Genomic DNA, 16,858 nt, shown 5'->3' with positions numbered 1-16,858 from the left:
AGATACCATGGCTTACATTTGTTTGCATATTATCCATACCAATTAGCCCATCTTTCTTAAAAGCCCTTAACATCAGAAACCTCTTGGACTGAGAGTAACTACTCATAATCTCACCACATGTGGTTTACTAGTAGCTATCTTCTGTTCTCTTCCTGGTTTCAATTGTTGCTTCATTTAACAACAATTTTCAAAAACAATGGATGCGTGGACATGAAGTGTGTGTGTGTGTGTGTGTGCGTGTGTGTGTGTGTGTGTGTGCTTGCACACTGGAATTAGGGTTTGAATTTGGGGCCTGGGCATTAGCCTCTTGGCTTTTTCTCTAAAAGCTAGCATTCTTCCATTTGGACTGCATCTCTACTTCCAGCTTTCTTCTGGTTATTGGAGATAAGAGTTTCATGAACTGCAATCTTCAGATCTCAGCCTCCTGAGTAGCTAGGATACAGGTGTGAGCCAACAGCACCAGGCTTCTCAGGCCTATTTTAAAGTCTATTTTGCAAATAATTGGCTGCGTCCTGAGTGATTGAATTGGCTACTCTATAGGGAAACAGAGTTTTTGCTAGCAGAGCTTTTCATCTACAACTCCAAGGAAAACCATGAAACAATTTCATATAGTCATTAACTTTCCAGTAACTTAAATGTGAACATTATTTCATCCAAACTTAACTGTGGCTGATTCTCTCTGTGCTTCAAACTTTTCCAAATAGATTTCTCCTCATAATTCTTTTTCATTTCTTATTGTTATTATAAAGGTGATATACAGAGGGGTTGCAGTTACATAAAACAAGTAATGAGGACATTTCTTTTTGGAAAATGTCACCCCTTCCCTCACTCTCTCCCAGTTTTTCCCTCCCATCCCCACCTACAAGTTGTATAGCTCATTTTCAACTTAGTGTCTTGCGAGTACCACTGCTGCATTTGTTCACCCTTTGTCTCTCCATTTCTGTTCCCCCCTTGCCTTGCCAAAGACAGATAAACGACTAAGACAAAAAAGAAAAGAGAAACAACAAAAAAGAAACCTCTCGATTCCATTCTATGGAATTCATTCTAATAATCTTTTCCATTTCTAACCCAAGCCCAATCCAAAAGGCTTAGAGGGCTGAGAGTTCTGAGGTCAGGTACCAAGGCCAGGCCCTAGGCAAAGCGTGGAAAACAATATATAGAAAGATAATCACAGGGCTTACACTCAACATAGCCAGGCCCTGGTTACCAGAATTCATTGCTCTCTATGTACTAACTCATCTAACCCTCACAGCTGCCCGGTGAGGTAGGCAGAACTATTCTCCCCATTCCCTACAGGCACAGAGAGGTTAAGAAACTCACCTAAGGATATCCAGCTAGTAGGAGGCAACCACAGCAAGACTTGAATTCAGGAAGTCTGGTATCCATCTGTGCCCCTAAGACAGGCTGTGGACATCAATCAATCATGGTTGAGTGTATATGCACTTAAATTTTTCTCTGTTCCCTATGAGTTTTCATAATTTTACTGTATGAAGTAAACTAGCAAGAAATAAATTCATGTGGGGTAAGACATGCAAATTTTATTATTAGGTGGCTTTTCTTGGGAGCCATAGTGCATGGTACAGAGGCTGGAAGGAGGGCTTGACTGTGAAAGCTGATATAACATAGGAGAGATTGGAGGCCCCTGAGGAAACTGGCAAGGGTCATAAGAGGGCAAGGGGAGGAGCCAATGCAAATTTGCACTGCTGCAGCAGCCCACAGAAGGTCCAGGAGCCTGGGGAAGACTACGCCTGTGCAGGGAGGTCTCTGATGGCCTTCCCATGATTCCTAGGGAGGCCATTCCGACTAATGTGGACTTGCTGCTACAAAGGGGCAGATCTTTAGCATCTCCTCCGTTTCTCTGAGAGGCCATTTCAAACCGTGACCCACAAATAAATATCCACATTTTGGGAGTCTTAAGAGTGCCTAGAGGGTCTTAAGAGTGCCTAGAGGGGAATAAGTAGACTCCTGCTGCAAAGAGAGTCTGGAGAAGGTCCATCAGGGAACGTGGTCCAGCATGCAACATGGATGCCAAGAACTGATGGGTGACAAGGGATCCAGCCACACCAAGATTGGGGTGGCAGGGTTGGTGGGCCTTCCAGGCAGGGGGAGAGGAAATGGAAAAATGAAGAGAGGGTAGGACTGGTCTGAGGACAGAGGTGAGGCCTTCGTGATGGGAGAGTAGATGAGATGAAGACAGACAGGCTGGTAGAGAGCCATGAGGAACTGTTTTCTTACACAATCCAAGGGGTTTGTAAAGTCCCGGATGCTAGGTGATAAGGGACAGAGGAACATCTGGCATAAACAGGGACCTGGAGGGGTTGTTCAGTAAAAGACAAGGCTGATGAGTTTTAAGGGCCCCGTCCTTAGAACCGTCAGAAGGGGAATAGCCCAAATTCTTGAGGGCAGGGGAAGGAAGCCCTGAGCAGGCATTAAGCACAGACAACCTAGGATCAGATCTGAGTTCTAGAAGAATCAGTCCAAGAATCAGATTGGGAGGTAAGAGATGTCAGCTTCTGGTGACATTCAGAGAAAGGTGATGGGGACTTCATAAGACTAGAGACAGAGGCTCCACGCTGCATAGCAAGATCCGCTGGAGTAAGTCACACCCCCGGCTTCTCTCTGTGAACTTTTAAGAGGTGTGGATGACTTCGGGGTTGAGGATGTGTGAATGGCAGAAGGGAGAGAAGGAAAAGAGAGGGAAGACCTCTCATCTTTCTCCTTCCAGGCTGTGGAGTGAGTTCTGTCTGTTTAAGAGGATATTTAGAAAGAGGATCTGTGGATGGGATAGCATAGGGCATATTGAAGGCTCCAGGAGCCCAGGTGAAAATAGGATCTAACCAGTCTTGGAGGATGGAAATCGAGAAGTATTTGGAAGTTTGAACGTTTCCTCAGGGTTGCAGTCCAAACAGATCAGAGGTAGAAGCAGTCTGTTTCTCACAACTAGTAGTGTCATTCCGAATGTGTGAGGTCTTGCGTTCAATTCCCAGACAAAAAGAGAAAAGAAAAATAAGAATTGATACTCCCTCTGAGGGTCTTCAAACACAAGATGAGCTTTAATTGTATTGAGAATCAGACTTTGCATTAGAGAACAAGCCCTCAAGAACTCCAAAAGTACAGAAAAATCAGATTCAAATCCAGTTTCCTGTTACACTCATTTAGACCATGGTCAAGGTCTCTAGCCTCGACCACATGATCCTGGCAGCCTGAAATTAGATCCCTGACCCTTAACTTTGGTGTTCTGCCTTTGTCTGGCTAACTGTACCCAGCATTTCATTGCTAATGAGATCTCTTGAACTGTCAGATTGTTTTTTCTTTTTCTTTTTTAACCAGTGATCCTTAGAAAAGATTACACTGCCCTGTCTGGAAAGAAGGTAGGAAGTGAGAGATTCCTTTCCATGACAAAGTTGGCAAGTTTCCCCTGCCCATTCTCTGGAAATAGCACCTATCTGTCAGTGCTAGAGACATGGGAGGATCGCATGGAGAACCCGCCTCTGACTCTGGGGACAGATGAGCATCAATTGGAATTCAAGAAATGGGTGAATTCTAGAGAAAGATTTTAATCCTGAAATAAGTGGGGTTTTCTTAGTAGGTGCTGGCTTCTACTGCTCCTTTTATTTTATCAACCATATTTTGACAATTCTGGGAGGGGGAAAAATGTGTTTAAAGCAAATTGAGTTCTCCAGGCAATAAACATTTAGACATAAAATGTGAATTGAGTTTTTGTTCTTGGTGAGGATTTTCTCAGCCTGTGTCTGTCTGTCTGTCTACTGCCTCTCCCAGCCTCCTTCCCTCCTCCTCCTCCTTCCTCCTCTCTTCTCTTCGTACTTTTTCTCGTTTTTTTTTGGGGGGGGGGGGCGGGGGACCAAGGATGTGCCAACCCATTTCCCCCTCCCAGCGTGTTGACATGCAAGTGTCCCTTTCCCAGTGACATTGTCAATCCTAGATAGTCACCCTTGGCTCCGTTATCTTGCAGCAACTTCCTCAACCCAGGAGTTGAAGGGAAATTAAAATTCCAGATAATTGGTGTAGATCGGGGGCTGGGAGCCGCGCCTCCTGCCCCTGGAGTTGCCTTCCCCCCGGGCGCGCAGGGTAGGAGAGGGCCTCGTGTGGCCTCTTTGGGTGGCTTTGGTGGAGCGTGGGGGGAGAAGTGGAGGCACTTGGGTATCGGGGGCTGGGATCCCCAAGCCTCCCCACGCGCTGCGGACGCGCGCAGCCTCCGTATGATCGCGGCCAGGCACTAACTTTGTCTCGCCGGCGGGTGCCCCAGAGAGGAGGCTGGGAGCGGAGCCGGCTCCCCCGGGCGACTTGGGGGGCTTGGCTGGGCGCCGGGGGTGGGGGGGGCGCTCATTGTTGTCCTGGGATCGTGCGGGCGCTCCTTAGGCCCGGCGGGCGGAGGCGCACCCGGTCCCCTCCCTCCCTCCCCCCGCCCCCCTACCCCCCCCCTACCCCCGCCCGGCCGCCTGACACAAACGATCCGTGGCCGCCGGGGCCTGGCGGGCCGGGGCGCGCGGGGACACCATGCGGCGGGCCGGGCGCCGCGGGCCGCAGGTCCCCGCGCGGGCGAGAGGCGGGCCGGTGGCCGTGCGCCCTGGCGCGTGGCCAGGCTCGGCGTGAGGGGCGCGCGAGCGCGGGCGATGGGCTGACGGAGGACCGGGGCGGGCGGCGGCGGCGGGGGCGGGGACCGGGACTGGCCGGGGGGGACCGGGCGCGCCAGCACCGGCGGGGCGGCTGCTGCAGAGAGGGCGGAGGAGGAGGAGGAGGAGGAGGAGGAGGAGGAGGAGGAGGAGGTGAAGGAGGCGGCGCCGGGCGCCCAGGCCGCGGGCTAGGCCACGGGCCTGCACCCCGGGGCGGATGGGACGCCGGTTTCTGCGGAGCAGCCGCCTGAGACCCCAAGTTCCTGGGCTCCCTTGGAAGCGCCGAAAATAGAAGGTAATGTGTCTTTGTTTCCCCGTTGCGGCGGCGGGCAGACAATCGCTCGTGCAGCCTTCGGGTCTCCTTTCATCCCCCCCTGTCCCTGCGGGGCTGGGCGGCCCGGAGGAGCCCCGGCTCCGTTCCCGGGGAGGGGGCGGCCCGCGGCTTTGATCTCAGCCCGGGTTACACCTCTCCGATGCCAGCTCCACGTGGGGTGCTGCCGACGACACTCCCTCCGCCGTCCCTTCCCCCACGCCCGCTCCCGGCGCGCCGCAGTCCGCGCGGGCTGCGTCCACCCGGGGAGGGAGGCCGGCGGGGCACGGGCGGCGGGCGCCCATTTCCCATCGTTGCTAGCGTTTGCTGGGGGGGGGGGGGGGGCGTGACAGGGCGGCTCTGCCCTTGGGTGGCAGAGAGGAGCGCGTGGGTAAGGTGGCGGGGGAGTGGGGGGGGTGGGTGGGCAGCGGAGCTGGGCGGCCCAGCCGGCTCTCTCTCTCTCCCGTGCTCGGTGTCTCTGACCGGTCCCTGGTCCTCCTTCCCCTCTTAGTACCTGCTTATTGAAAAAACTGGCGACTCGGGAGGAGGCTGAGAGTCTGAGGATCGCGGTTCGAAGCCAGCCTGCACAAGGGATAGTCAGGGAGACTCTTCATCTTGAACTGGCAAAAAAGAGTCGGAAGTGGAGCTGTGGCTCAAGTGGTGGAGTGCTCACCTTGAGCTGGAAAGAGCTTGGAGACAGTGGCTAGGCGCTGAGTTTAAGCCACACACACGCACACACACACACACACGCACACACACGCACACACACGACCCCAAACGTTCTGCCTCTGTGTTGTAGGCAGATGTTGCTGCTGCATGAATGTAGGAAAGATTGCTGAGTGCACTTGGGAAGCCGGGGGGGGGGGGGGGATGGGGGCCAGCGGGGAGGGCAGTGTGTCACCAGCCATTCTTCAATCGCTTATTAGCAGAGTAACTGCTCGGTGGATCCAAACAAATTTTCTGCAAAATGTCCAAGGGATGGTTGTTCTAATAATAGCTTTGGCAGCGGCTCCCTTAACGGACATCCTTATTCTGAATGATGCTCAGGCCCCGCCGCCAGGCTGCCCCCTGGGAAGCGCAGCCTGCTGAGATAGGACATCCAGGGCCAGTAAAGGACTCCCTGACCCCACCGTGAATGGAGGAGACGGCCTCCCCTGTGAATGGAACATCCCAGCCAGGCTGCCACTGCTGCCTCCGGCTCTCCTTTCAGTTTGAATCCTACCCATTCTGATGAGAGGCAGGGATGTGCACAAAACCCAGACAGCCCCATTTCTAAATGGGAGAGGGCTCATCTTTAATGCCGAATTGACAGCGGCCTTCAGCTGCTCCCTCCCGCTCCACCCCCCCTCCTCTCCCACCCCAGAATCCATCCCCTTCTTTTCTATACATGTGAGTGACATATGGGAAAGCACCAGCTAACTAGAGACCCTGGGGACAGTAGCTCAGGAGTTGGATGCGACAATCTTTAGAATTTGTAGCGATAAGCAATCTATGCAATTCTTAAACTGTGCAACCAGGTGCTTTGGGGCTAGGAGGTGTGTGTGTGTGTGTGTGTGCGCGCTTCATTGTTTTATTTAGGGTCTTTAAATTATATCAAGCCCATTCATTTGGTCCCAGAAGACCAGAGCCTCTAATGCTGTTCCTGTGCCTCACTATCTGAAATTTCAGAGGAGCAAAGTTGTATGTTGGCTTCTTTTCCCAGAAAGAGCCATTCTGCCACCAATAAAAGGATTTGAGAGACCTGTCTGGAGCTCTTAGATTAGATGGCATTTAATACTCAGAGGTTGCATAGTTATAATTACTTTAATTGGAGGCAACATTTGGGTGGGCTTTGAAATCCCTACTACATTGTTCAGGCATATAGCCGATGATTAGAAAGCTGCCTCCATATATTTTGAAAGAAGGAGCATCCTATGTGCAAAGTTTTGTGCTTGCTTAGTACTGGGTGCTGGTGACTCACACCTGTAATCTTAACTGCTCAGGAGGCTGAGATCTGAGGATTGTGGTTTGAAGCCAGCCTGGCTAGAAGAGTTGGTTAGACTCTTATCTCCAATTAATCAGCAAAAAGCCTCCCAGATTTTGATGAGCCAGGCAAGAATTTTTTTTTTCAGTTTTTCAGATTTGAAAAAGCTAAGCAAGAGTGTGAGGCCCTGAGTTCAAGTCCCGGTACTGGCATACACACATTATACACACATACGCACACACACACACACACACACACACACACACACAAAGTTGTATTGGTAGAGATTGTTTTTATTTGTGAAGTGTGCATTTATAGTATGTTTCATTGTGATATTTCCATACACATATACTTGGAACAAACTCACTTCCTAAAGATTATTTTAAAAAACAAAAATCAAAAACCAAAAAACATTTCCTTGAATTAAAAGGGGATGGGTTTAGTAGGAATAAGCATCAGAATCTTCCCAACTTTTACCCTGCTCAAGTGTCATGTACCACGGCTATGGCTGTGTTCTTTTTTCTATTCATCCTAGACTAATTTTATTACTAGGACTTGCTACTTAGAGCCCAGAGGCTCTTTGTAGATATTGTTATAAGTTTTTCCATTCCTCCATTAGCCTCACAGTGAAATGCCATTAGCATGATCTTGGCATTGGGGAAACTGAGGCCTCCCTGAGAACTGACTCCCAGATGTAGAGCACCATGCTTTATTTGTCACAGCAGAGTTACAATGAGAGGTCGTGGGAGAATACACGGTGTGCCTTCTTGCTTGGGTTCTGGAACTTAGGAGAAAGCTTTGGTGATAGTAGATATGCAAGAGTTGTGAAAGCAAGGCTCTGGGTCAGCTCCACAGTGGATGGAACACCTTGTGGCTGGTTTGGAGGACGGGGAGGGAGTTCAGGAAATTTCCTATTGAAGGAATGAGCTGTTGTACTTTAAGTGTGGAGACCTTAAAATGTCATTATTGATTTTATCGTGTAAATATGACGCTTGTGCTCATATTTATGCTGGTGGGTGTGTGATGCTTATAATTCTATTTACATGTATCCTGCAAGATGATTTCTTACAACTATATACTTACCTCTTATGTCTGAAAACTTGACTGGTGGTTTATTCTCTAAAAGATTTATTCTTAATTTTTTTGTAAGTAAATACATCTTTAAAAAGAATACTAAAGGAGCTGGGCATTGGTGGCTCAGGCCTAGAATCCTAACTACTCAGGAGGCTGAGATCTGAGGATCATGATTCAAAGTCTTTGAGACTCTTATCTCCAGTTAACCACAAAAAGCCTGAAACAGAGCTATGGTTCAAGGGGTAGAGGGCTTAGGGACAGTGCTCAGGCCTGGAGATCAAGCTCTGGGACCAGCAGAAACAAACAAACAAATAAATAAATCAAACAACTTCTGGAGAAATTTTAAATGAGTCCAGGCAAAAAAATAAGTCTGCTAACAGTGAACTAGCTTATGAAGTTACTTTAAACCCTACTACACACAGTATTCAGAACATCTAAGTCAGACCTCACCACTCACGCCACTCATCAATTCTTTTTTTGGCCAGTCCTGGGCCTTGGACTCAGGGCCTGAGCACTGTCCCTGGCTTCTTTTTGCTCAAGGCTAGCACTCTGCCACTTGAGCCACAGTGCTACTTCTGGCCATTTTCTATACATGTGGTGCCGGGGAATGGAACCTAGGGCTTGATGCATACAAGGCAAGCACTCTTGCCACTAGGCCATATTCCCAGCCCATCAATTCTCTTTTGGGGATATGATCTGATAAATCAGTAAAAATTGTGGTAGAAATTCTCTCTGTAGGTTTCTTAGCTGTAGAATATTCCAGTATCTCAATTAGAAGTGATTTCTAGGGTCCTCCCACAGGACAATAGGGTAATGATCTCAATGATTACTTGATCTAAGTCTTATAAATTCTCTCCTTGACCTAAAGGAGCAAGATAGGAGCTCCCTTACCTTGCCAGGTGGCTCAGGCAAATCAGACTCACATTCCAGGCATCGTGTCTAGGCTCTTCCTCCCAGGTGGTTCCACTACCCATATCTGGTTCTGTGCTGTCTACTGCTCTCTCTGAAAAGGTCATGAAAGGGCAAAAGAAGATACTGGCTGTTTGAAGCAACCCGTCCTCCTTCAGGTTCTACTGAACATTGAAGAGTCTTCGGGAATGTGGGATGCATGGCTGCTCCAAGTCCCACCTGCTGGAGAGGCATGCGATTTAATTTTTTTTTTTATCATGTAATATCTTTCTGGCTGTAACTAGAGGAAGCTGCATGGATGGTTGTGTTTTCAATCCCACCCCCCCCGTTTTTTTTGTTTTCCCTGGAAAATCTCATCTCTAGAGCAGGCACACTAGCCTTTAGAGCTCTGTGCTTGACAGTCACTATTGTACACAAAGACACACCGAGGCCTGCTCTCCTCTGCTGGAAGTTCTCCAAATTAGCATAAATCTAGCTTATTACAACTTTCACCACAGCAGTTTCCTTCGAGTCCCCTAAAGTCATCCCCAGCCACTCTCTCCTGGGTCCCCAGGCTCAGCAGCCTGTTTTTTGCTTATGAGGAATCCTCCAGCCACACCCCCAACATTGAAGTCAGGGAGCCCCACCATTGGGTGGCCTCAGGGTTTTTTTAGAACTATGGATGGGATCCTGAGACCTCTCCTGACGCTTCTTCTGGGTACTCCAGAGCCTGTGTGTTCCCAGTTCCTAACTATACCAGTGGAAATTGCATGTTTTCTTCCCAAGAGAAATACACTTTTCTTTGAAGATGAAAATGGCTTGCAAGGATGAAGGCAATAGTTGTTGGAAAGTAATCGAAGAGCTAGATTCAGCAGCATATTACCAAAGAATCCAGAAAAGATGAGCCAGCCGCTTCACTTGGAGCTGAACAAGTGACTGCCCTCCAGACGTGGGAGCTAACTGACGCTAATCCAGAGATGTCACTTGTCTGGTCTCTCTTGCATGGTCTCCATCTGGTGGGGTGTTTTCTGGATTTTTGTTTTAAAAGTGGAGCTCCAGCTGGGTGCTGGTGGCTCCAGCCTGTAATCCTAGCTACTCAGGAAGATGAGATCTAAAATTGGAAACCAGCCCAGGCAGGAAAGTCCATGAGATTCATCTCCAATTAGGCACCAAAAAAGCAGGAAGTGGAGCTGTAGCTCATGTGGTAGAGCGCTAGCCTTGAACATAAAAGCTCAGAGACATTGCCCAAGTGCTGAGTTCAACTCCCAAAACTGGTGTGAGTCTCACACACACACACACACACAGTGGAACTCCAGCCATCATAATGCAGCACAGGAGACATATTTGTCCATGGTGAAGAGCATTGGCACCTGCATTCCTTTTGGCCTAAACTCTAGCCACTTTCACGTGCCCCTTCTTATTCTTATCTTAGCATTTATTGGCCAATCTAGAGTGCCTGCGTACTTGGTTTTGTTTTGTTGTGCAGTGCTGCACATGCAAGACCTTTACCTACTAAGGAAATGCTCTACCACTGAGCCACCTCCCCACCCTACCATAAACATTCACCTAATCCTCACTACTGAGTTTAAACCACTGCTCATGATGAGCCCCTTATAGATCCTTGTTGAGTAACCAAATTTCTGTGTGGATTCATCACTGCACAAACCAACCAAATTGATCTCTTCAGGTTTCATTAGAAACTTGCAAACCCCAGAGGTCTAATAGAAAATGTCAGTTGTCAGGGTCTAACCTGTTGTTCGTTTGTATAGTGGTGCAGGTTGGCTTTCTCTGGAGAAATATATTGCCAACCTTAGAGCCAGGTGTGCATGCAGAACCCTCAACCTTTGAACAGTATTTTTTTACTTCAAATCAGCCGAGATCTATGTCTACAAACTCGAGGCTAGAAATCCAGAATTATCCTTTTCTTTTGGTGTTGCTCCTGTCTTTGCCAGGCTGTCGCCTTTCTTTGTCCTTGCTTTGTGAGGGATGCATGGGGTGAAATGGCATGAAATGGGGAATTCGATTGATAATGCATGACAGCGAATGGAAAACAATCAGAGAGTTGCCAGGCTGTTCCATTCATAACCATAAAATGCACAATTATGCCCTCACCGCATGCCTGTGAAGAAGTGTAGAAAGGGGACAAACCCAGACTACCAACCCAAACAGTATAGAGCCATCTGGAACTGGATGACACACCTACACATAGCCCGGAGGATAGTACTGGCTTGCCCACTTCCTGCTTTCTTCCGTGAACCCAATACATGCCCAATATTTATTTCTCTGTTGCTCAGAGAGAACGCAGAAAAGGGGGAGGGTGGTGAGGACGTGAAGCAGCCACTGAGCTGAGCACAATGGAGTTCAGTGTTCTGCCTTCTCAATCCTCTTTTATTGGTCTGCTTGAGTGTTTTGCAACAGAAGAACTATAGAATGGCCAGTAGCACAGATGTAGCCTGCAGGTCTTGGCAGGAGAGAGGAGACATGTGCAGAAGGCAAAGAGAAGCAAGAGCCATAGGTCTGGTTGTGAGGGCAGCGGGGCTCATCAGCATTGAGTGCAGTCTGCATAGCAGGCGCGTGTGTCATTGGGAGATGGGCCACTGAGTCTTTTAGAGGCCATGGGAATGGAAGGCCTGTATAGACCATGTGAGTGAGGAAGACGAAGAAGAGCTTACAGGCATTGAGGGGGCCCCACTAGGATCTCACTGACTGCCCTAGGGCTGGGGTACCCACACCATGCTGTGAATTTACACAATACAACCTCACGTGGCAAATACAGCACACTGTGACATCATCTGCCAGGAGTTTCATCATCAGCTGCGAGGCCTAGAGCGAGTGGCTGAATCTCTCTGAGTTTATGAGTGCCATAAGGAAGTCATATGCAGAGGATCGAATAAGAGAAGACCCAGGAAGTCCTCAAAATGGATGGAAGTCTTTCCAAATGTGGGTCATTTTACTCTCCTCTTTGCTTTTTCACTCCATCATTGGCCTGAAGGTCTCTGATACTAACTTGGGGGGTGGGGAGGGGAGGATTTACAACACACTGAGCTAGGTTTGGAAGTGGAAATAAATGTTACACAGACCTGTACCGTAATGAAATTTTTACAAAGGGAGGAGGCAGTGTGGCAGAATAAACATTACTTCTGATATTTGATAAATGTCACGTCGTCTTCCAGAAAGGGCTTTGCAGGAAAGGCATGACCCTGGCCATCTTTACTGTTGGAAGCAGGAGAGTTGATGAAGAATGGTAGGTGGCAGGATGGAACAGAACCTCCTGCATGTGAAAGGGGGATGCAGGGGTGAATCACCAGGAGCTCAGGAGAGAGCCTGGGCTCTTCTGCCATGTCTGGGGTTGGGTGAGAGCTGGAGCCTGAAAGGGGGTGGGGTGGGGGGAGGAGAAAGAGGAGAAAGGTGATTTTGCCTTTGCACACATGGAGCATTTTACCCCACCTGGTCAAAATTCTTTAGTTGTCTAAAGTAAAAGATTTCAATCTTGAAGGAATAAGATCAAAGTAAAAATAAGAATTACCAAAATCATTATGTCAATTAGTGACTGTCGTGTGTGTGTCTGTGTGTGTCTGTGTGTGTGTGTGTGTGTGTCTCTGTGTGTGTGTGTGTGTCTGTGTTGCAGCTTGAATCAGGGCTTTCCCCTCTTGCTTGGATTTTTCTCTCAAGGCTAACACTCTACCACTTGAACCATGCTTCTACTTCTTGCTTTTTGCTGGCTAACTGGAGATCAGAGTCTCAAGGATTTCAGTGATCAGGTTGGCTTTGAACCTTGATCCTCAAGCCTCAACCTCCTGAGTAGCTAGGATAACAGGTGTGTACCACCAGTGTCAAGCAACAGGAAAGGTCAAAATACAGCTGTTGCATAATATTCTTTGGTTATTTCCTTTTCCTTGTCACTAGCTAAATGGCTAGCTCCTGATTATTATATTTTACCTAAGAAATGATGGCATCAAGTCAGTGAGAGAGCAGGCTAGATGTTGAAAGGACTGGATGCTTGTTAGTTTTGGGGGGTTTTTTTCTCCCATAGTTCCAACCACTCAACTCCAGTGAAACTACTGGGGAATTCAAGAAATCAACACGCCTATTTGCATAATAGTTGACAAAATTATTTATGCACTTAACCTTCTAGGGGGTAAGTAAAATAAATCAAAATGAGAGACGATCTATGTCTTTGGTAACTGATTAAAACAGACACACACAAGCAGCAAAATGAAGAACGTTACAGCAACTCTACAGACAGGGAAAGTATTTATAGAACATTATATCCACAGCCAAGACTAAGATATATTTTAGATGAACCCACGGGAACAGCTTACGGTCATCTTTGGCCTGGGCAGGGTGGAGCAGGTCTGTCATTTTATGGAGAAATTATAAGCTGGTATTTGTTTCTGCTTCTTTCCTTTCTTTAGTGTGGAAAATATGGTTTTTGTAGCCCTCAACAATTTAGTCTCCCTTCCTCTTCCTAAGATTGTAACTTGGTCGATAAAGATGTGGTGCTATTTCCACCCAACTCCCAAATTCAAAAGACATCCGAATATCCAAAGAATAATATCCAAGACAGCCCTTTGTGTCTTATGATTCTTTTCTTCTTGCCAATAGAACTGACCACATTCTTAGAGAACACACAGAACACAACTGAAAAATGGCACGAGTGGTAAGGGTTAGACCGCTTTTGGTCTTTTATTGCATGTAGCAAAATGTCAATCTGCAAACATCACACTCTTTGCAGCCTGCCTGGCTAGTAAATGAGGTTGCAAACAACAGACATTCTCTCATCGCTTCTTATCTGACCCTGTTGGTTGTCTGAGCTCGTCTCTGCCACAATGGCTTTAAAACCGGCTGATTGTGTGGCTACTTAGCAACTTTCCCTAAATTCTCTTCCCCATCTCCATTGGGTGGGGTTGCAGAGTTCACTGAACTTTGCTGTGTGGCCCTTTGCTATTAGGGGGCCCACCAGCGGTTTTCTGACTATTCTTCCTCTTCCTCCCAAGGCTTAAAAATCCTTGTCCTGTGATGTCTTACTCACCCATCTGCCCTCTGCTTCCTCTCCCTTGCATGACTACAATTCAGCTCCTCTCTCGGAAGCCTTTCCACCAATTTTCTCTACCTTTATCTTATATATACTTCCTAGATTCTTTTAGAGCAAGGTACCTACCTTTACAGTCATGTGACATTCCCTGTGACATTCCCGAGTCATGATAAAATCATCACAAGCTAGCCCTTAAACATATTCCTAGCCGTCCCTACCCGCACATATAACCCTCCTCCATGACTCCACTTCTGCTTGGCCCCGTGCTATGTGCATTACCTATAGATCATGATCCTTAGCATGGGATTTTTTTAAAGAAGGCTCATAATCTGGTAGCTTCTTTCAATATCCTCTACACACACACACACACACACACACACACACACACACACACACACACACTGCCTTGCCACTCATTTAAACTTCAGCCTCTGCTATTGCTCCCCCTCACTGAGATGTCCCCCAACAGTGTTCTGTATGAGCCACACCTACTCACCCTTTATTTAACTGGAGCCTCCCGTGTTGTGTTGTGTTGCCTTCTGACTCTAAGCTGATAGCCATCATTCTTCTCCCAACGCATCCCCTCCCGGCCTATGTGTGTCCCAGTGTAGTCTTCTAAGCTATGCTGATCAGTTGATTGAGGTCACTCAGTATAGGTTTTTCGTGTTGGTCCTTGGGCTTGGACTCAGAGCCTGAGCACTGACCCTGTGCTTTTCCAGTCAAGACTGGCACTCTACCACTTGAGCCACAGCTCAGTTTTATTTCTGGCTTGTTTTGCTGGTTAATTGAAGGTAAGAGTCTCATGGAATTAACTGCCCAGGCTGGCTTTCAATCATGATCCTCAGATCTCAGCCTCCTGAGTAATTAGGATTATAGGTGTGAGCCATAGACACCTAGCCCATTTCAGTTTTTAAACAGAAGGGCCAAGTCTTACTTATGGTTGATAAATAAGCACCTGCCATTATGCCTGAAGTCTGAGAGGTGCTCAAAAGTATAACTCAGTTATAAATAAATGATCACTATGGGATTTCTCCTTTCTTGACTTGCTTACTTATATCCACAATTCTTGTTTTCCTGACGTGACAGTTACCTCAGCTCCCTGCTAAGCAGCTCACCCTTCTCTGTGTTTCTGTGTTGGAGGGTGAGAGAAGTCATTTGATTCCTCCAATGAAAGGCCTAGCCTTGCAAATCCGCCCCATAGCACATGGTCTGTCTGAGCCCCACAAACACGTTCACAGCTTTATGTTTTTACATAGACCTTACACCTTCCAGGAATGTCGGTGAAAAGTGACCGAAATGCTTGTCCTTGGGGAATTCGCATTTGAAGCCGAGGCAGGGGGGCGGGGGGAACCCAGTGAGTCACTTAGGATGCTCGGGAAGGAAAATAAAGCCAAGGAAGGGAAGTGTGAGGAAGAGCCAGGGTTGTGGCCCCACCATGTGAGCAGGGGCCAATGGAGGGACCGCATACTCCATTGGGGGGTGTGGGGGGAGTGATTGGAAGAATCCGGCCATAGGATGACAAGATGCTGATAGAGTCCAGGTCCTGGGTATTATACACACAGAACCCAAGAGATTTTTCTGGGTGGTTTGGGTGTGGGATGTGAGACAAAGAGGAGCCCACCATTTGGGAACTGCAGCACAGAAATTGGAGGTAGAAGACGAAAGGGAACCCCATGGGGAGAGGCAAGATCAAGAGTTCCACAGGAGCTGAGAATCTTTCGTGTTCCAAACCGGGTGCTAAGCACCCAGATAGGAACTGTAGACATCACCCCCAACTCCTGTGTGTCCTCATTTGAAATTCTGGCTTTTCCTGTAATCACAGCCCCATTTCCAGATGAACTGTGAAGCCATCCACATTGCTGTTTTAAATCTGCACGAAAAGATCATCATGGCTGATCTTTTCATCAGCGCTGATTTTTTGGGGGGGAGATACCAAAAAAAACAAAAACCCAACAAACCCCACTTCCCACGTTTCTCCTCTCAACAGCCAAACAGTAGGCATAGTTGCAGGCTTTTTTTTCCTTCCTGTGTGTAGTCAACACAATAATTACCTCCTGCCGAAAGCTTGGAGAAATTGTTCTGTATCCAATTAGAATTTTTGATTTGACTAGCAGATACAACATAACGTCTTTATTTTTCTGTAACTGCTGGCAAGTGTTGTGCACTCTGGATGTTTTTTCCAACTTGCCTTTGCTCTGGTTGTTGCACTTGAAGATCCCGCCTGGTTCCCTGGAGGCTTGCAGAATGAGATGTAGGACTCTCTCTCTCTCTCTCTCTCTCTCTCTCTCTCTCTCTCTCTCTCTTTCTCTGCTTCTGGGCCCTTCTCCCTCCTTCTTACTTGTCTCTGTTGTTGCCCCTCCTTTCCAAGCCTGCCTCCTTGCCCCCACTGCTAAAGAGGGCTAGGGGGCTGGGGATATGGCCTAGTGGCAAGAGTGCTTGCCTCGTATACATGAAGCCCTGGGTTCGATTCCCCAGCACCACATATATAGAAAACGGCCAGAAGCGGCGCTGTGGCTCAAGTGGTAGAGTGCTAGCCCTGAGCAAAAAGAAGCCAGGGACAGTTCTCAGGCCTTGAGTCCAAGGCCCAGGACTGGCAAAAAAAAAAAAAAAAAAAAAGAGTACTGGCTAGGCAGGAGCAGCTCTGGAATTTGTCTCCTTGATCCAGCGGCTGCAGCAAATCAAGGCCGTCAGAAGCAGGTCTGAGTGGTTCTGGAACCAGTGGAGAAACCTCCCACAGGGTGAATGTGGGGTAGGGCCCTGGTGGTGATGTGCTAGCTTTCTCAAGAACTCTTGATAAGACTGTCCCCTCGAGCTGTCAGAGAAGCTGCGAAACGCCCTGTAATGCAAGCACTTCCCAGGCTCTCCCTGCGAGGTTTACTGTGGAAGGGCGGGGCCAGCTTGGGAGCTCTCAAAGTCCGGACTCTCTGATCACCCTGCCAGGGCCCGTGGTCGTC

General features: G+C 48.2%; 1 protein-coding gene across 4 annotated transcripts in view; it reads left to right on the top strand.

Moving 5' to 3' along the window:
• Frmd4a (FERM domain containing 4A) overlaps window positions 1-16,858 on the top strand; it is a 273,063-nt gene that overhangs the window by 87,245 nt on the left and 168,960 nt on the right. Inside the window, exon 1 of one of the 4 annotated variants that reach the window (XM_048368008.1) lies at window positions 4,030-4,089. The exons of 2 other annotated variants lie outside the window; for them this stretch is intronic. The gene's annotated coding sequence lies outside the window, so the exon portion shown is untranslated. Of the gene's footprint in view, window positions 1-4,029; window positions 4,090-4,814; window positions 4,930-16,858 lie in introns of those variants that run through there. One more of the 4 variants, XM_048368007.1, reaches the window with a different exon arrangement.

Source organism: Perognathus longimembris, chromosome 18 (assembly GCF_023159225.1).
Source record: "Perognathus longimembris pacificus isolate PPM17 chromosome 18, ASM2315922v1, whole genome shotgun sequence".
Classification (NCBI taxonomy): domain Eukaryota; kingdom Metazoa; phylum Chordata; class Mammalia; order Rodentia; family Heteromyidae; genus Perognathus; species Perognathus longimembris.
This window is presented reverse-complemented; position numbering and strand designations above follow the sequence as displayed.